We start from the raw sequence: 22073 nt of genomic DNA on the forward strand, positions 1-22073 counted from the left end.
CAATTCAGCATTTTAAATTTCCCTTCTTTTAAGCCCCTTTAAAAGGAACTGAAAGAAAAACTTGTTTCAGAAAGTGAACATCACTCTTACTAGCCTACTTTTCCCAGTGGAGTAGATGAAAAATACAAGTGTGAAATGACATATATATATAAAATAAACAAGCACAGTTGGAAAGAACGGAAGAGTTAAAAAAGAAAGAACTGACGTTAAGTTCTCAAATATACCCATATTGAATTGTCAAAAAAGTGAAAACAGATTGAATGAAACTGGAGATGAAACATGTTTGTATTCTCTCAGACTTTCTGAGATTGCACTAACAGAATGAGAAAAAAGTTTTAAAAAATTCAGTTCCATTTGACTGTATTTCCTTTGTTTTGTTCATGTTTGGAGGAGGAAATTTCAAATACAGCCTAGTTGGCTGTTCACTACCTTTCTTGCCAGACACAAAGTATTAACACTGTTTTGAAAATGCTTGTGAGAGAAGAATTCTTTTAAGAGAAACCATGTCCTTAACAGGATAATCTGAATCTCAAGTCCAAACTCTAAAGTAACATTTACACTTTTAAGGAATATGCTATATAGGCTTATTTAGCTGACAGACTGAGTTTGCCAGTATTTGTTCTTCATAAAAAAAAAAAAAAATTGAAAATATCCCATTTTGACTGTTAGACCTAATGTAAAAAGTGATTTTCTACTAAGAGGCTGGAATAGGAAGATAATTTCTCAACAATATGCTACACAATGTTGCTGAAAACAAGCACCCCCATAACCCCTTTCTATAAAAATAATTTAGATTATAGAAAATAACATGGATGCAAATACAGTTTCCAAATGGTAGCATAGTTTCAGCCAAACTATTTCTAAGGAAAACACACTATTAATTCCTGAGAGCTAGCAGATGTACAGAAGACATGGTTGGGTTATACACACACCAAATTCTGTGGCTGTTGCTATGCAATGGTTCCACTGCAAGTGCCAGAAGTCACCAGTGATGATTAGGAGGATATGGCACTGGAGCTATTTAAGCAACTAAGATAAATACACTCATTGGAAGAGGTTACTGTTCACACACACAATATGCATTAGCTTTTGACCTGAGGAGTGTGTAGTTTCAAATAGTTAAGACAGAAGGCATAAAGGAGAAGATGTATTATTATCACATAGCAAAATGACACTTACTCAGTTACAGGACCCTGACAAGCACAGGAGACAAACCCGTGTTACCTGAATTCATTAGTCCTTTACTTATTATGTTTCTCTAAACATATGATTACACTAAATTACTCCACTTTCTCTAACTCCTTGTCATGATGAGCTATCATGCCCTTGTCATGCATGATGTGGTTGGCTAGGATACCATCTTTTTTCCTTAAAGCCAATTTTCCTTTCTGTCCTCATTTCCCCAATCTGGCTTTTACACAGAAAAACTAACTTGCCGTTAGTTTTTTGACAAACTCTAGCAGTTTGTGCAACTACAGCTACTGGAAAAAAATTCCTGATATGACATTATTTTTTAAAGTTGAGAATGTATAGTAAGTTGCTTAAATTGTAACTTTCAAATATTTTTGCGCATTTAAAGTCTCTAAATCTGAAGTTCATAAGCTTGACCATTAGTTGAAAACTGGAAATTATTTTTCCATGCATTTATTCCTGTGATGTAGGACATCACACAATGTAACCATTCTATCCACATTCATCACAAGGGTTACCTGGGATATGGGTTGCACATTTAATTTCAATTTAGGTTTAGTTTTAATTTAGGTTTAATTTTATACCTTGTTCAGGTTACTCTAATACATATTTTAAGCTGAAATATTCTTTTCTTGCTGTATGCAATTTTATCACTACCATTTTATCAAAACTTGATTATCAACATTGTGAATGATTCAGCTGTAAACACCTGGTGATCTTCTATTTAAAAATTCTTGCTGACAGAAGTCCTCAGAGGTCTGGTGGATCTTACCAACTAATTATTAAAATAAATAAATTGTAGATTAGTAATACAGGCATTTTGCCATTGACTATACTGAAAAAAAATTGCAACACAATAAGAGCTGTTTACAAAATAAGATTTATATTTAAAAGTTATTTTATTTCTTTTTCTTCCTTTAATTTTAAATGAAGTCTTTGACTACTGCTTTAAACCACAGTAACTTTTAAGGCGGGTAATTGCTAGAAACTTCAATAATTCCCAGAATGTTTCTTTTTTAGATTTCCACTTTTCAGGAAATGAAGCAATGGCAAGTATTTTGTAATACACATGTATATACATTTCTTTTTCCCATGTTAATCCTTGATTTATGGATCAACAGAAGAGTTACTTAATGAAAAAACTATTTTAAATAAGAGCTGTCACAAACCTGTTTGACTCATATTTAACCTTATTTACTCCTGACATAGATAATGTCAGGGCTTGATTTTCCAGCAGTCCTAATAATCTCAAGGATAACTCTGAAATTTACTTGCTATCTTTCTTGTGATGACCTTGAATAACATAAATGGTTCTGCACGATTACAAACTTTTCCCTGTTTGGCACCAACATCTACTTTGTAATCATTGCCTTGTGTATTTATTTTTAGGTACACAGTTCTTGAAGCTTTGTGCTGCTCATGGATTTCTTCAGACAAAGCATTTATAGCAACATCACAAAGACAATACTAAACCTCCTTCTGTGCAAATGTATTAAAACATAAGTATCAGACAGATAAACATATTTAAACATAAATATCAGGTATACAAATGTCCAAAGTGCAAGTAAAATTCAAAGTGCTAATAAAGTATCTGAACTGTCCCTTTTTATTTCTGCTTACAAACAGTAAATGCAAGGATTCCTAGAAACCTCAAGCCACCTTTATGACACTGACTTACTTTAAGAAATGACTGATTGAGTGAAATTGCACCTAATGATATCTGCAGCACTTAGTGCCACTTACTAAAGGGAAATCACCATTTATGTACTGCAGGTTAAAGATAAAACAAAATTTTTATCTTACAGGAAGCTGAATTATAGAAGCTTGTGAACTAACATTTATACCATAATTTTAAATTTATTCTAAGTCATGGATAAGTTCTCTGGATTTTGCTGCCTTGCGCATTTTCAGAAGCAGCTCCCTTGCAGGCTCAAAAAAATACCCTAAAAGTACCCAAAAATGTACCTAAAGCTGCTGTTCCTGTGCTGCTTCCCCTTGCATTAACAATTCCAATTGCAGAACTGCACAGCAACATCACACTCAAACCTGATCCTTCAGCACAAATGTTCTCATGCTTTCTGAAGGACAGGGTTCTCTTGGGAAGAGGCGGGGGAGCCAGTTGGGGTTTTAGTGGTGGTTTTTTTCTTCCTCTGATTGGGTTACTGCACCCTTGCAATTGCCAGGGTAATTAGGAAGGAGGAATATGGGCTCAGAGGTGAGGAAATCAAAGCTGCCACTCTGACTGCAGCACAGGTCCATGCTGACCTTAGAACTGCACCTTAAACCATCTTGGGTAAGATGTTCATGCATTCCTTTCCATAGCCATTCGTGTAGATTTCCCTTTTAATTAATTTCTGGATATGATAGATGGTGCTTTCAAGAGCTATCACACTACCATATTAATTTTTAGAATCATTAGAAAAAGAAATTGAAAAAAAGAACAAAAATATGAACTTCAAAGGTGAGGCATAGAATAATAACTAAGGGAAATAGGAATCCCACACACCTTGGAGTTTCAAACAAGCTGTTTTCCAAAGGTAAACAAAGGTCATCATGTACTGACCTCAATAGTTATTTATCTGTTTCCTTACATTCCAGAAGTTTATGTTCTAACCATCAGAGTGTAAAGTGTCCCATTAATTTACTTTTTTCTTATTAGCAAATATTACATATTTTGTACAAACAGCAATCTGTCAAACACTAGGGTGCACCCATCTCACCTTGTAACACTAAGGGTCAAAAAGCTGCTTCTAGGTGATTGGAGAATAACTTTTTAAAGCTTATTCTGCCTACCTGAAACTTTTTAAAGCTTATTCTGCCTACTGAAAGTAGGTATTTAAAGCCAAATCTATCATATCTCAACATTCCCAGAATATTCTGCAATAGAACTGCTTCTTCCATCTATTGTGGGAATTCAGAGGGGCTGCATCTGCTTTACTTTGTCCAAAGCACTTCATTTGGAACAGAAATGAGCAGCACTCCTCCAGTCTGTGTGCTGACTTCAGAGCAATTGGGCAGCACCTAAAGGGAGGTGCAAGAGGTGAGGATTTGCCTGGCAGCCTGGATGTCCACTCTCAATCCTATTACTGGGAAATACTCTTATTGAGTGACATTTACAAACAAGAGGCTACTGGATCTCTTGGCTGACAAGGATGTCTTTTGTGACAGAAGGACATTCATAGTCTCATCCAATAAATTTAAAGTGCCCTTAAATTCCATTCTTTTATTGTTTTTTTAATTAGGTTTCACCCAATAGTTTGGAAAAAATCAATAGTGCTACATCTTCATACTTGGTGATCCCTTTCTAAACCCATGTGTCAGACTGTTATTACTGAGTGCAAGTGACTCCTTCTGCAAAGGATGAACCTCATAATCCATTTGAAAAAAAAAAAAAAACAACAAAATACACCAGGAATCCTCATGTCTGTATGGGCACTGAGTGCATCCCAGAGGCTTTGTGCTAAGCAGCTGAAATAACTTTTCTGGAACTGTTGAGACCATCAAACCAAGGAAGTATAACCATCCTAAACATGTTTTCCTTCTGTACTCTGGACTGAAAAGTAAATGTCTTACTACTTACCAGTGTCTCCATCTGCTCTTTTCAAGACTGGTGACTATTCACTCATTCAATAATCCTAAAAAGAAGAAAACAGGAGTGCTTATTTTATGTGCCACCATCAGGTTTAAGTTGATGGATCCAAAATTCAGCATTGTTCACAAGCATTTAAATGTGACATAGTTAAAAAAAAAAAAAAAGTTGAACAATACTCTACAACTCGATAAAAGTTTCACAAAATCAAAATCATTGCAATAGATCTGAACATTTCTATGTGAGACAACATCTGTTTCTGCCATCCTCTTCATTGTCTCTTCAATCCCTAAGCATGGATTGACCTGGATGCCTTTTCCTATGGTGCCAATGCAGGTATGTTTCACAAATTAAAAACATTCACAGCTTCTTATTTCCAAAACTCACAACAATGGAAATAAGAGTTCTGGGAATTCAAAAATCAAAGGATCATGACTGCATGGAGTCAAAATACTCCTATCCTACTTTCCTCTTGTGTTTTTGTGTTTTCATCACCAATCTAGAAGATCCAGCTCCTGCCCATATCAAAGAGTCTTTGACACTTACAGCCAAAAAAAGTTAATTTTAAGAAAAAAAAAAATCTCAGAATGCATCCTACAATGAAAAAAAACATATTTATGCAGCTTTGTACAACAGTCCAAAACACTTAGTTTGCACCAAAATCTTAAATATATAAATGTAAGGAGCTAAATCTAGCTTTGACTTAGCCTGTGCTGAGTGCTGTCTTTTCTAGCTATCATGAGAAAACATTTTAGGTGAATTGTGGGTGATCTCAGTGATCCCTACAAATGGAAAGCTGTCAGGAACTTCTTTCAGTGCAACAAGGAGCTGACAAAGCTACTTTTACTTCCTACAAAAATGTAAAATAGCAATAACAAAGACCAGCACTTAAAGAGTAACATGGATTTATACACAATACTGTGTTCTGAGGCAATTAAGAGTTTCATTTACAGCAGCTTGTTACCAAAGTAGTGCCAGCAGTGTTTATTAATTAAAGGTGTTTTTTCATCCTTAGCTCCTTTGTGAAGAAAGTGAGAATTAGTCTACTGTTTCTGGGGAATTACAGTTTTCTAATAATTTAAAAAATGAGGGTGACTAGTTCTGCCACCTATTTGCCCTCAAACATTCTGCCTCCCATACATGCCAGGAATTATGACAGCTCTGTTTCACACTGCCTATACATTACTTTAAGTATTGCTGCCATACAGAATCGAAAGGATTTTGTCCATCAACCAAAATCTGTGCTGGCTTTCTTTTAAAAAAGCTCTGCTCTTGGCTTTCAGAAGAACATGTTGTTTCATTCCCCTAAAGAAACTCAGAACATCAAGGAAAATAACATCAAGTGATAGTGGGTTCAAACATATTTCTAATCTTTACAACCCTTCAGTACTTACATTAAAAAAAGTGAGGCATAATTTATTTCTGATGAAACAGAGTTGCTCAGCTCTCTGCTAATAGGATCCTCAGGGCAAAAGGGGTAGGGAAAGCACTGATAAAAGTAGAGAGCTTCATTTTACTGGTTTTTTTTCCTAGTCTGGAAACAATAAATTAATAATAGTGTTTACTCTGATTATCGTTGATTTAGGATAAATTGTTCTCATTTAGCAAATGGGGAAATGAAATTCAGTGCCCAAGGGACAGAGAATGGAAATCTATGCCAAAGGCTACAATTGAAGACACATTTGGAGATCCATTCTGAGTTCCTGGATTAATTCCAATTATTGCTGATAGTAGGGAGGCTGATATTCTAGTACCGTTTACCAGTTTAATGATGCAAGTTGCCAGTCCTTTCTCCTCCTCTCCCTTTTCTTACCCTTCTGCTCTCCTCATGTCCCTCATAAAACTTATTTGCTTTTTTGATTAATCCTTGAAGGGCCACTAGCTTTCAGGTTTTTGGAAAAGCCAGTACAATTTTTTCTCAGAGGTACACACCTATGTTTTAATACTTTTAATTCATCCAAAATTATTCTTCTGCCAGCCAACCCTTATTCAATGCAGGAATTGAGCAGGAAAATGTCAGAACCCTGTATGGCATACTGTACTGCTAAAAATGATGTACTTCTCAGGAAAAGCATCATGAAAGCAATAGAAACACCATTATTCATCCAAAAAGACAGCTTGGACAAAGTGTACTGTTAAAGGTATTTTCATTTTGTTAAAGTGCTGTGGTATCATCATACTTCCCATACTTGAAAACAAGGAAAGAGGGTACATATCACAGTACTGGAGGTGATGACAGACAGCAAAAGCTTCAGGTTAGTGTTGCATTTCCTCCTATGGAAAGTATCACCATTTATTACCACTAACTAAAATTTAATTTTATAGAGCATCTTTAAAAGGTCATTTTTAAAATGGGAGTATTATAGCTGATACTACTGACTAGCTACAACTTTGAGAACACAAATCCTCAGTCTTGTTGTTTTCAATTATTAAAGATAAGGCATAAATCTGATTAATTTAGCTCTTTTTAATAAAAAGTAGTTCATTGTTTTGCTATGTATCTAGCCCAGTCATTTACTTTGAGTTCTCCTAATAAATACCTTTGTCTTGAAAATGGCATTGTATTAGTACACGGATGTATTCATTACCTCATATTGCATTTACCATATTCTAAGAGGGCATATCCCTTAATGTTTTAGTCACTTATCACAGGTGCTGCTTTTAGCATTTACACACCATGTATGGAAGCAACAATATCTGCAAATATCAAACCAAAGACTAATTTTAGAAAATTTATGCTACTCTGCATACCTAGAGTAGCACCCAAAGTATTCAGTTGGCATATCCCAATAGCATATTCATTACTTTCATCTTCGTATTCAGAGCAATTTGATGCTGCTTAGAAATCCATTCAAACAAATTTTGGTGCCAAAATGGGCTTAGCACAAGTGTGCAGGCTACCACTGCTTCCTTCACAGGCTGTCAATGGAACTTAGAGATATAGCTGATGCATTTATTTAAAGGAAAACTGAATTAAAAGTGCATAGATGGTCAGTTTTAACCCTTAAAACCACGAGTTTAAACCTGAAACTCAATTTCTCTACTGCTAGTTTAAAGACACATTTGCGATCTCTTCTGACAGCTTCTCCTCGTTGGCACAAAGACTGTGCTGACTTTGAATGTTATCAATGGCTTTTAGTGTCCTTGATTAGGGGTTCCAAATGATCCAATAATGGCACAGGGATGAGCTTGATGTACTTTTCAATGGCTATGTTTGTACTCATAGCACTGCTTTGTCAAAGGATTTTTGTCTTCAAACTTGGAGGTAACAGAATTATGCAGGTACTGGCTGGTACCTCACCCAAATCAGTGCTTGTAACTGTGCTGCTGGACTAGAGAGTGGCAGTCAGGAAACACTTGGTTTTCACGATGGGAAAAAGGAAAAAAGTCAGAGCAAGCAAGACATATCAGTGTAAAAGGCCAGCCCCAAAAATCTGTAGAACCTAACCTATGCCTCCTATTTCTTGTCCCCTTAGTTGCACACACTGCCACAGGAATGTTCTTTTAAATATTTAAAGATATTTTTCTTAAAATTTCTGGATGAATTTGCAAATATACAAATAAAAGTTTACTCTTGGGAGCCTTACTGGTACTAGATCTCATCAGGTAGATTGAAGATCGCTTTCTAAAACCAAGTAAATGGCTTAAGATGTGACTTCATCTCTTTCTTAGCCTCACCATAATTTACATTTCAGGAGGAAACAGGAATATTAAAAAGATTAAAAGAAAAATAAATAAAACTGCAAAGAGACAAGCCCTACTATCAATTTAAGACTTCTTTCTAGGTTATTTAAGTCAGACATTTACAAGCAAATAAATAATAAATCAACAGCATACATGGAATCTAAAGAACGTAAGGATTGCAGGGTATAGATTTCATCTTCTCTTTACTATTATGAATATATTTACAGAACACTGTTTTAACACATCTTGAAGCAGAGAGATATGAAACAGATGTGTGTTCCCAACTACTAGTCTCCGAAAGACCTGCTTATTCTCACCTCCATCCATCCTTTATTTTAAGCTTTCCCAAAGCTTTAGACACATAATTCTGCATCACTCATTGTCGAGTTTTAGGCAGGACCTCAGAGTTTCAAGTCTTACACAGCTTTAAATCCAGCAGAAATTAAGGATTAATCTATCCAAGACCTCTTGGAATATCAATCCTATAGTTCCCTTCCACATGGGCTCAGTCAGAGCCCACACAAAGTGTTTTAGCAGTCAACTCTTCCTTTTAATGCACAGCTGGAGAAGATTCAAGCCTAGTTAGCAGGGCACATGATTCCTTGACTAAATGGTTTGTTTGGACTGATCAGATTCAAACTCCAGATGTCAAACCGCACTCAGAGAATGAACTAATGAACTAATAGATGATAGTGAACACCTTCAATCCTTGGTTAGAAAGGTTTTCCAGACTGCTAGGTATAATGCAAGATTCAGTAAGACATGTGATTTCACTTCTGCTCCTTGGACTGTTTCTATATTTGATACTGAAATTACAATGGACTTGTTCTGAAGGGAATGCTTGAATCAGGCATATCAAAAATAGCCACCTGCTACTATTAAATAGCATTTGTAGTTTGCCCACTGTGATATCATCTTGTAAGTAAAGTTCAAAACCTATGAGAAAACCTGCTCTAATAAGAAATCCATTTCAACAGAAACACCAGGTTACATTAAAAAAAAGGATTTGTTTCCTAATACCTTTTTAAGTAGCTTTGGCTAAACTGCAGGGAAACATCCACATACCTTTAGCTATCCAATTGCACCAGAAAAAGAGTAAACTTTAAAAATCACAAACATTTTCCAGTATACTTGATTGAATTTTGTCATTCTGAAAGCAACAACCTTTCTGTAATCCATCACCAAAATTATAAATGACCCCTAAAATTTATAGTAGAAAGAGATGTAAACCTTAGTTCTAGAAACAAGTGAGAATCAACACTCTCCCTGAAGCGTTCTGATTTTTAGTCTGTCATTCTAAACAAAAATCAGGACGAGTGTAATTCAGAGAATCAGATGTTTTTGAATTTGCTCTAGAGTGAGATCTTTATCTGCACAGTGCCATCAGCATATTCACCCAGCAGTATGATCAATGTATTTGACTCTAAACCCATGGCCTCTATAATGTCTCCAAAGTTCTTTAATGGCACTTGCTTACTGCTGGTAATAATTCCTTGACAGGATCAGCCTCATGTTAAGATGTGCAAAGCTTCAAAAGGCTCTGAAAAAACAATTTCCACAATATCCTCTCTACTCAAGAAGGAAGAAGCAAAGCTGCCTGCAAACTGACATTCCTGGAGTTTTTGTTCACACCGTTTTCTGATGACCTTACCTATTATTTTTGTAAAATCTTTTACATATGTATTTTAAAGGAATTTTTTTAACCAGGGCAGCTGGTTATGGGTAGCACAGGAGTAGGAAGCAATAACACATCAGGAAGGAAAATGTCCTTTCACATGCAGTTTGCAAACTCAACCTTGTTTGCTATATACTGCCTATTTTTTAAATAATGCACAAATCATCTCCAGTACCATAGAAATAATCAACAGAGAATCAAAACCTGGAGCTTCTACTAGAGCACAAATCAAAAGCTGTTGGAATCCAACAGCTGGAGCCTGTCTCATTATTTCACTGCACTTTGATGTGCTTTTCAGCCAAGTATCTCAGAGATTTACTTACAGATATGTCTATCTACAAATTCTACATTTCTTACACATTATAGTTTCCAACAGAGATAAATATATTGTGTTCTCATTAAAAAAAAAAAAAAAAGTCTTCTATTAAGCTCAAAATCCTGTAAATAGAGGAATTGAAAATCAGCTGCATCTAATAAAAGAATCAAGTTTGTTATTGACTTTGAGCTGGTAGTTTCCATTAGATTATCCATCATACTTTTATTATGTGATCAACTGCCTAATTAATTTCATACTCATGCATTTAGGCAGAAAGCTGTATGTTTCAATGGGCTTTGCTATAATCCTGCACCTGCGGCCTCAGAGATTTAGACAGCTCTCTATCATAAGTTTATACTGTGCCTATAATCATGTCAGCTGGAGTATGGTTCCAACTATCCAGGCTGTTGAAATATAACAGTATTTAATTTCTGAGGCACTAAAAAATTTGCATCTGTGGTTATGTATCTTTGGACTTTAATCATATGAAAGTCACTGAGAGATATTAAGAGAGTTAGATACAATATTTTGCTCAGACAGTTTTAGTGGATGTATCAGACACTGTTTTGATTTTCCTTGCTTATCTAGTAATATGAACAGATGCAATCTATGCTATTGTATAATGAATGTTGATTGCCAACAGTATTTGATTTTGCAACCATTCTGTAGTGATAATTAAAGATAACTTGATATCCTATACAGTGATAGTTAAAGATTGCTTTGTATGCATTACTGCATAAATAAATGCCACAGAGAGACTGAACAACTCTCTACGACTTTTTTATCTGGAATATATTTCAGGGCAAAAAAAAGTCACAAGTCTTAATAACACTGTAGTCTTCATCACAAAATTTGTGTTATTTATCCTTTATTTTCTTCTGGTTTATGGAATTCACACTAAGCAAAGTTATAGTCATTTAGGATGCATTAGCTGTATCTTCCCCAAAAAGGACAAGGAATGCAGTCTGATGGAAGCCATGCTATCACCCACTGATCACACCAGACCAGCTGGGTCACTGTGATTACAGTGAGCTTCTGACAGGGCCCACGTGTAGTTGAGATTTAGATGTTTATTGCATCATTTGGAAACCTGAGGAAGCAAACATTTAAATGTACTGTTTTCCACTAATAAACTTCATCAACATTCAGATATTCATGCCATTATAGTTTTGGCCAAAACTACATGGACTTGATATTCAAACTAAACAATCCACAAAATGTGATATAGGATCCAAGATGGAGTTGTTCTTTTCACATCAGTAGCTCAAGGAAAGCATGGCTAGGCCCAGCCAAAGAGACTAGTAATTGTATTTTATTTTCAGATTAGGCATAATGACTCTATGGTTCTCCTGGGTAGTGGAAGAAGTCTGCCCCAGCCCTGCAACCACTGCTCTGTTCACATCCTGCATGTTCACTGGTTAGAGTGTGTGTGAGATGCCACAGAATGCATCTTTATTCACTCAGGCATGCACAGCAGTGGCACTGCATCCTCTGCACTCCCTGTGTGCCCAGGAAGGCAGAGAAGCAGAAACACCTTCCTTTGTACTGCCACAGCCAAGCCCTTTGCTGACTATTTTGAGCTTGTACAGACTATTTCAGCAGCAGACACCGCCTCAGCCCCATAGACAACAACATTATGCCTCCAACCCTGCAAACTGAGATGCTAATTTGGGTAAGTTTGCTTTGGAGCCACGCAAGTCTGTGTATGAAAGCAGTGTTTGACTGCCATGGGTGCTATATCCAGCACTAAACAAATGATGTGCATCTCCAGTGTCTATATTACATGATGATTTTTATCTCTGGAGTTTTATGTTTCACTTTTAATCATAATTCAACAGAGAAGACAGCAAGCTCCTTAGTTCACTGGTCAATATAGTTAGCAGGTGAACTCCGTATAAATGACAGATGCGCTTTCACTGCAGCAGTTGTTCCTGGCTTAGAAAGGATGTGTCAGGTGTTGCAACTTGCCAATTAAATGATCTTCATTCTTGATGTGAGCTGTAGTTGTCGAGTACCTTGTGAGCTGAAATCTCCCTTCTCTCCTGCTCAGACTAACACCTATACATTCCCTTCTGGATCACTGATAATTTGAAGCTGATAATTATTTCTGGTTTTTGCTAAGAAACCGAAGGATACCTGTGCCTCTGATGTATTTCCAGTGTGTCTTTGTGTATGTCAGAAAGCTATCAGTTCCCTGCGATCTAAGAAAGCATTTCTGCTGACATTTTTCTTATGACTTTTCATTCCAATTTATAAAGTCGCCTGTTGAGGAATTTTTATGATACCACCTACTTCCTATAGAGGCTACCACCTAAGCCTTGATTAGTTCACAGGAGATCAAACTCCCTAACAAGTTACTGTCAGTTGCAGTTTTTAAGACTAGAACTAGGTCAGGTTTATTACCTACATCAATTCTTTCATGTAGCACAGCTAAGACAAAAAAAAGGATTTTAGAACAAAAAAATAAAGGAAAACAGGACGGCAAGTCTAACTTACAGATATAAAAATGCTTCTCATCTCAAAAGTGAAATGCCACAAATGATTTTTAAATTGCCAAACCCCCAAGGCTGAAGCCATATAGTCTCCAGCTTTGACTAAGAGACCTTACAATAGTACAGGAGGTTTTGTTGCACACATAGCATATGAGCAGAACCATTTGTAATATGGGATCCCTTAGATATTCATTCAGCAAAGTCTGTGGAAATTATTTTTGTTCTGATGAGGACAGAAATAGATTTACACAATATTGATCTTCTCCACACCTTGGGATTGCTCTGTGTGGTTTTGGAAGAGCTACACTACAACAGAAGCAATAGTCAAAGCTTAATAAAAAGCTGGTTTGTATCATATTTAATTACATTTTCTTTCTCTTTGCACCTTATGATCACCCATCTCTATGGAATCCCAGACACCTTTCTACAACTAACATCCATTTAGTATTAAATCTTTACTGAGATGTTATGGTGTTTCAGGTTCTGATTCAAGAAGTGCAAACAAACTGTGAGGGATCACAGTATCTGTTAAAAAATTTAGGGCTTGTGATTAAGTTCCAAGGGTTTTTGTGGTTTTTTATTTGTACTGACCAGTCAACCTATATTTGACCACTATATCCATGGCTAGGCATAGAAGCAATCAAACACAGAGAACCATACTTACTTTTTCTTTGTTTGTTTGTTTTAAATTTTGTTTCTTTTCATGGCAGCATCAGTGGTGCTCACGTTTTCAGGCCATCAGCTACTCTGTGCTTAAGAAGAGAGCAGCTGACAGCAGAGAGATTAAACCTGCTTTTCTAGAAGCACTGACAAAATTATGGCTACAGCATTTGTAGTTGTAAGGGAGAATTCTAGCAAACCAAACAGATACTACAATACAAAGTCTAAAGGAGTTAATAAGGGAAGTTAAAACTCTTAGGTAACCAGAAATTCTTACTGTTGTGGTGTAACAATCATTATTAATCCCCTTGCTTGAGCCCACTGAATCTGGGGATAAGCCATGAACTAGATACAGATGGCTTTAAGATATACTTTGCAAGAACAGGCATCCCAGGAGACAACATGACTTAAACACATTTTTGGGTCATGTCTCCTCTCCTGTACACTCCTTATTACTGCCAGTACTAATTAATGTACAAGATCAGACAAACATTGCCAGCAAGTGTGTGACCAGCAGCCTAAATGGGAAGCTTTCCTAACTGCAATGAAACACACAGGAAGTGGGATGAGATGCAGACAAAAATACCATTATGCTGATTTTGCCATCTATATAATGTCAAGTAAAAAAGCAAGGAAGAGCCTTGTAGGTCAGAAGGCTCAGCTCAAAAACAGAAAGCCCCTGCAAAGCTAGTTTACAACACTGAAGGACTAAAGATGTCCATCAGTGTTCAATTCCAAAAATGCCAACAAAACCAGGTAAACATACCTATAGAAAAATTCTTCCCACAGGTCCCTTTCTTCAGCAGCTCCAGGCCTCCTATTGATCACCATCTCCTCTTGTGAAACAGAGCAACACAAAAAGGAGCAAAGCTCACCAGTAGCTTTACTTAGCAACATTTGAGAACAAAACCTGACATCTTTCCCTTCTGAAATCTATTCTTAAATAAGCTACCTGATTAGGTTTCAACCCTTGCCAGCTTTTTTCATAAGTTCATCACTTCAAGAGGGTGGGTAACAACACATCTGATCTTCCAGTGAAACCTTTCTGAGACTATACATGATGCCCCCAACCATAATTAGGCAATAGCTACCTTCTCAAAGATTGAATGCTCTCTTCTCATTTTAGGGGAAAAAAAACCACACACACACACACACCAAAAAAAAAAAAAAAAAAAAAAAAAAAAAGGCAAAATATTGACGACACCAGCTGGTGTGATGAGGCTGTCAGGTACCTTCACTGAGGAGGACATCCCACACTTGAGAATCTCAATGGAATAAGGAAGTGGGGTGCTCTAACCCACAAAGGACAGTGCCAGATCACATTAGGGAGTTCTCCTAACACTCCCATTCCCATGGTTGATGAGGATTGTATCTCACAAGCATGAGGTTTTGGGATTACCTATCTGAGGATGGGAAGCAGTGGGGCCTAACCAGCGCATCCTGGACTGTTGTGACAGAAACCAGACCTAGTTGAAAGATAGTGTGGTGATAAATGGCTGGAAACAAACAAACAAAAAATGCCAACCAAAAAAATCCCAACCAACCCAGGTAGACAGGAGGTCACCTACTTCTAATCACAGCATGTCAAGCAGAAGAAAAGCTCTAACTCCTTTTGTGTTAAGATAAGTTAATTTCACCTTACCAAATGGAGCCAATTTTTTGCCTTGGAAAAAAAATAAAAATCAATCAATACTCTTGACAGGTCTAAAGACAGGAGCAGAAAGCAGATTTTTAAATAATAAAACCAATCTCCCCCAAAGGAGAATTTGTTAAAAAAAGTAAATAAATATGACCAAACTACTCCTATTCCAAAGGGGAAAAAAGAACTATAAAAACCTTTTAAAAGCCCAAAGAAGTTTCTGAACCTACAGATCTCCTTTGCCCTCAGAATCTCTGCCTGTGCGCTGTGTCTCTACTATACTTTATATACACTGCATCTGTATTCACAGGGATGCACTGTTGTACACACATAGTTCCCAAACCTCTCCAGCTCCTATTTTTCACTGAAACATTGGGATCCAGCCTTGCATAAGCCTGCAGCACTCCAGATGGGTCACAGAGCCTTGCCAGCAGCCCTGCTCAACATGGCAAGATAATTTTACAGTCCTCTGTTTAAACATTGTGCAGTGAATATGATTTCTGATTCAAAATAATAATGACATATGGCACAGCTTTAATAGCACTGCCATTTTGGATGGAATAGAAGGGGTTTTTTTCTTTTTAATTTGCTTTATTAAAACACAATATCTGCATTAGCCACTGAGAACAGACAGCCAAGAGTAACGAGGGTGACCTATTCAACATGGAAATTTTGTGCAACGGCCTTCTGTGCAAGTTGGCTAAGTGATGTAACAGGCACAGGAGTTCAAAGGTCTGATGAAATGACAAAACAATAACTACTCAGTATCTCTTTAAATTTAAGAACCTTGGTCCCAGGGGTTGCCTGACTCCCTTCCTTTCTCTCTTTTTTCCTTTACTTTTTTTTTTTCTATCAGAACACCTGATTGGGAATTAATCCTTGACAACCTTTGAAACCATTAAAATATTCAAGTTAATTTTCCTCCCTCCTCCAAAATGTAGCTGTACTTTGGGCAGGTATCATGCATTTGATTTGTATTCCCTTTACACAAGCTCAATTATTGCACAAGTCCTTTATCATTGAAAAAAGGGAAGGAATTCAAGAGCTTGAAAGAGCTGTAACACAGCAGATCAACACGCTGGCAGTGAGTGACAGTTTAAGACCCTCAATCCCACAGCTGAAATATGAAAATTATTTTTCAAATAGCATAACTGCATAACACAGAAATATCACTTCATTCCTACTCCGACAAGGAGTGCCTTCTCCAGTTGTACAACTTTGAACTTCTCTCACACACTTCAAATTAGCTCAAGTTTCTTCTACTCCTACCATTAACCTCCAGCATTCAAATTCTTTGCCTTTTCTTTCCAAGTCTTCCAAAACTGAGATTGTTCTAATGCATTTACCTTAAAATACAGACCAAACACCCTGAAAGTAGTAGGCAATCAGGAGGTTAATTAAAATTTAATAAAACCTAGAAAAAAACATTGGAGGACTGATTGTTAGTGTTTAGAAAAAAAATCAAAAGTATTTTATGTAAGTTTTGCCCTTTTTTTGTTTGCCTGAATATTTGCATAATTCCTCTATGTCCCAGCTACAGGCCCTCAACCAGCCACCACATATCTGGGTGCAATTAAACAGTTGAATCATATCCCATTAATATATTTGCAAAATTACCTACACCCAGCAATGTAGTTACAGCTGCATTTTTTTTAGTGTATTTCCTTACAATTACATGGAATTTTAATTAAAAACAAGGGATAGATGCAAGTGGTTTAAAGGCTCCTTCAACAGAATTTGTTACTGCTATATGGGAACTAATGGAAGTAGCAGTCTTTTTTTTTAATATTGAAGTTTTAAAAGAAAAATAAAATTCTGTAGTTTAGATTATATGAGCATTAGGAAAAGCAAAGAGATGTTTTCTTTAAACAGATATCAAAAAATATAGTCCATATTGTTGTCCCTCTCCATCATTATGAGGAAGACTCCTCACCATTTTCTGTCTGCCTTAAGCCACTCTTTGAATCCACAATGCAGGAGAGAAAAAGGAAAAAGTGTTCTGCAATTCTCTCAGTGACTCTGAGCTCCACACATCAATAAGCCTTGCTCAGGTGTGGATGAATGAGAGCCTGAGACAGAACACCAGAGATTCAGAGCTCTACCTCTTTCAAGCCCACACCATCACCTTCCCCATTAGAACCAGAACATGCAGAAAAGAAATGAGACAAAGCCCCCCCATAGCTTGCAGTCTGCATGAACCTGTCTCACCTGAAAGCCTTCCTTCCCCAGTAAAAGTCTTCTTGGGTTTAAACTTCCTACTGGATCCATACATCTGACCTCCACACCTCCCTAAAAACATCTCTCCAAGATTCAACTTATCTTCTAAAATCTGTGGGCTCTCTCCTATCTTGATTCTTTCTCTCTCTCCAGCTCTGAATAGTTGTAGAAAAGCTGCTTCTCATAAATCCTCTGCTTTCTTTCCCGTCCAGTACTGCATCAGTAATCTTTAACAAAGCAGCTTATGGAATAGCATCCACAAACTGTGGAGCAATTTTCAATTCCTGCACAGTGATATGAATGATCCTCAAAATAAGAAGAGATGGTGACCTAAGAAGTAGAAATCTTTTGAAAATTGTGTTTTCCTGTTTTGCTTCCCTGCAACGTTACACTTGAATAGATTAGTCACTTAGCAGCATAACTATAGTGTAAATCTGAATATTTCAAAATCTTGTTCTTGAGAAATGGCTTAATATATATTCTGGAAAATAGATATCTCTCTTGTGACTTGTCTGTGCAGAGTACCGTCCACTGAGCAATGTTTGTAAAAAGGGAAATCCTTGGAAACGGTTTTGCTTTGTTTCCAGCCTGTAGCATGCCTTGCTTCTCAATTCTTCAGAGGGATGAGATATAGCTGTAGTCTGGTGTTATTCTCCAAAAGCATTAAAGCATAAAATTACCATTTATTGCTATGTCTAAGACAAATTAAATAAGAGACAAAATGTATCTAATCTAAGTAAAACTTATTTTTACTTCTAATATAATTTTATTTCTTTAAAGAGACTATATTCAGGTTGGTGATGACTTAGAGAATGACTAAAACAACACCTAGGATAGTTTGCATCTACTTCTAACAATTATCATCAATCAGAAAAATGATAATATATGCCTTTCAAATATAATGTGAAATTACTGGAATCATTCCAACATCAAGATGAAATCTTAAACTGTATGTTCACAATGGAGAAATTAATTCATCAACTTTACTACTGGATCAGAAGTAGTCTTTTGCTCTGTTTAAAGGAAGAATGGGACAATAGACAAAAAAGGAAAGGAGGGAAAGTCTGGCACTCCCCATCACTTCATGTGGCACAGAAGCTGTGTCTATAATGCAAAGACAAAGAAAGAAGGAATAAACTATGCTAGTCACTGGTAATATACAGTGATGAATGGAGACTGAAAGACAGCTTTATTTACTGTACATTTGACAATACATACCAGCAAGATTATAGAAACAGAGACCTCCATTTGCCCCAAGAAATAACCTAATTTTCATTTTAAAAATCCATTTTTTGCTCCCTTTTTGTGTAAAACTCAAATTCCATTGTTTGTCCACATAACTTCTGGAAAGCAAACCTAATGTTCTACTTGCCCTTGAACATCTGTCTTTCCCATATTGAGAAGCATTTAAGGAATGTGCTTCAGCTGTCCTTATAATGACCTGAAGAACAATCTAAATGCCACCAGGTTTAGGCACTGTCACCTGCACTCCGTGGTTCTGACAGTCTCCCACCAGGAAAGCAAAGGAGACATTTTAAAGACGTAAACTCTAAAAGCAAGCATCAAAAGGAGTTTGAAGGTGTTCCTGCAATCTTAATCTGGTAATATTGGAAAAATAAATTAGATACAGCCTGACATCCACCTCATCCTGTGAAAGAGGATAAGAACAAAAATACCGAAGAACTGCTTTGTAATGCACAGCTGTAAGAAACAATCCTCAGGATATCTGACACTGGAATAGTAGGGATATGTATTTTCCTTTAAATCTGTCTTTTTTAATATACCCCTTCTTCCCACAGCATTCAATACAAGCACATCTCCAAACAAAAATAACTCTCTGCAGAATGACATTGATAATTACTTAGTTCATCAGCAAGGACTGAACAAATCAGGCTGAGAAAAAACCATTTGAACCATCTTCTTTCTTCCCTCTTGGTGTGAAATAAGGGTGGAATCAATAAGGGTGGTACAAAATGCACTGCTCACATGAAACCACTGGTGTAGAAACAAAGAAATATTCCTAATAAATGAGCAGGTCATGTAAGAACCCCAAAGCCCAAAAAGCAGGTCAGCCTGTGCTTTTCCATCTATATTCCCCATTCCAATTGCCCCTCATTCCTCTTCTCTTAACTTGCCCCTCTTCCCTCAACACACCCCTCATTCAATATCCTACTCCTCTCCTTATCTGCCTTTGAATTAAACTGTTCCACCAGTTTTCTATTCTGCTGAAAGTCCAGGTGGATAAAATAACAACTGAAGGAGACATTTTTTCATTAGCTCAAGTGCTCATCAAACAGAAGCCTTGAATAGCCAAGGGGAACAAACACAGTCACAACTGTGTTAAGGTTTAATTTACAAACCCAAAGCAACAAACAACACTCACGCAATCCCCTGCTTAATCAGTAAATTTAGGCTCTCTCAAATCCATATGCCTGTCTAAATTGTATTTTAAAGATAATTTGGAAGCTCTAAGGCCCACGAACACACTGAATACAGTTGCAAGTCATATTAAGTGGTTAAGTTTTTCTGTATAACCTAAGAAAAAGCAACATGTGGTCATTGTCCCTGGTGCAATATTCCTGGATTAGTAAAACAGCAGGACCCACATGGTTTGCACACAAACAGTAGGACAAGCAGATTCCATAAACATTTCTAATCACATAATAGAGTAGTTGCTATGTATACTCACTCCCACTTTTAAACTTAAGCAGCTAACAATTTTGTGTCAAATGCAAAGTGGACATCTTCCACTCCAGACAAACTTTTATTTTTCCAAGAGCATGGACTCCAATGTGACATTTATCTATGTAAGCAGAAAGGAAAATCTGCAATGTCCTTATTCTAAATTCCAAATGTATGAATTAAATCACCTAATCTGACATTTTTACCTAACGGATAAAGAAGGAGAACATTTTACAATCCTTATGTGGTTTATTATGGGCTGAAAGGCTAGCAATAATTTTTGGCATGCATCACTTATTCATTTCTGAAAGTCCGAAGGAATTTACTGCTCGTTTGCAGTACTTAACACACTTGGGTTCTGGCAAGTGAATAGCAGCTGGTCATGAAAACCATGTCTCCCTCACAGCTATTGCAAGACAATTTTATTTCCACTGAACAGTGGGAAGAAGATGAAAACTGCACAGAATCCATACCAGGCACAAGCACATTCAGCCAGCAGACACTGTGTCATAGCAAATTCCCTTGGAAAAGAAACCTCCTTACAAGAAACTGGATATTAATTCGTTTAAACAATGATATATTCAGTGGTTAAGTTTTATATTTCAAAGGATGTAGCAACTGCCTGGGGGTCACCACAATAGTATGTTTCCACTTGAAAACACCTGGTTCAGGTAACATGCAAGAGTTAGTTTTTCCTATGACTTTTAAAAATTCTTCATTTTCAGTTGCTTCATTTCAGTACAGGTGTCCTGTATGAATACACAGGCAGAAATTCCATAAAAGGTCTGAGAGTTTTTCAGGTTCTTTTACCTTTTGTTATTATTTGATTCTAATACTCTCTACTACAGTCACAACCAGGTATTGCACTATATTTCACCTTTCAGCATAGCACAAAACTCACTGACATCAGCGTTCATTTTGCTACTGCATGAGTGAGAAACTTATATCTACTTCTGTGAAAAATTTTGCAACTAAAGCTCTTGAGTTATGCACTGTTAAACTAAGATTTAGTTAATGAAACACTATGAATCATTCATTCCTTTTGTGATTGAATATCTAACACTGCAGTACAAGTTTGCAACCAAGAGACCAGGGATCAATGTAACTAATTACAAATTTAAGCACTTGCATTATGGACCAGCAGCACTGAAATGAACAGAACTTGAATATAAACCACCACAGGCACAAAATTAATCTACCAGTTACCCTGTTTCTTTGAGAAGAATGACAATCCACAGGTTGACACATGTAAAATGCCACGAAGTCCTGAATTCAGTTGCTTCTTCAACACAGATTTCTCACACAAATTGGACAAATCAGAAATCATAATTCTGATTTCAGAGGATTTGTTTTCTGCAAGACATGAAGGCATTTCACAACCATGTCTGAGGCAAAATCCAAAATTATTTTTATGCACAAAATTCAGGCTTCTACTCTTTATTTGTACTGCCCATGGTGATTATGAATGAGAATCTCTTTAGTTTCAGCCAGCGGACTGCACAGCACAGAGGACTCTGGCAACTGGCCAGTACTCCACTAGAGTCAAGTAAGACTTTACATGGAACAATGTCCCTTAAGAGTAACTTAAGGAAGATGACACTACTCATTATAGCACTTGCTAAGAAGAAAATTTAAAATAGATCTAAATCTCTAGTGTACCTCTTGTTCTCTTGGAACAGCAACTATGCTTTTAATGCATAACCACTTTCCATTACTGCATTTCCACTGTATTAATCCATAATTAAATACCAACACGCATGTGCACGTAGGCATTAAAGAATTCCTCAAATTACCATGTAGCACATTTACTGAACTAAGTTAAATACCTCATTATCTGTGTATTCACCAGAAAAGCATTTGAAAATATAAGCCTGAGGATAAATGGGAGGAAAAAACTAAAGGAAATTAAGAGATCATATATGTATATC

At 36.6% G+C, this 22073-nt stretch overlaps 1 protein-coding gene across 15 annotated transcripts in view; it reads right to left on the reverse strand.

Annotated features, from left to right (window-relative positions):
* The window catches only part of TENM2 (teneurin transmembrane protein 2), a 1085256-nt gene that overhangs the window by 869111 nt on the left and 194072 nt on the right, over positions 1 to 22073 (reverse strand). For 13 of the 15 annotated variants that reach the window (XM_068205638.1, XM_068205636.1, XM_068205635.1 and 10 more), the window contains exon 1: positions 4772 to 4843. The gene's annotated coding sequence lies outside the window, so the exon portion shown is untranslated. Of the gene's footprint in view, positions 1 to 4771; positions 4844 to 22073 lie in introns of those variants that run through there. The other 2 variants (XM_068205619.1, XM_068205624.1) reach the window with 2 other exon arrangements.

This window comes from Anomalospiza imberbis, chromosome 15, assembly GCF_031753505.1.
Source record: "Anomalospiza imberbis isolate Cuckoo-Finch-1a 21T00152 chromosome 15, ASM3175350v1, whole genome shotgun sequence".
Taxonomy (NCBI): Eukaryota; Metazoa; Chordata; class Aves; order Passeriformes; family Viduidae; genus Anomalospiza; species Anomalospiza imberbis.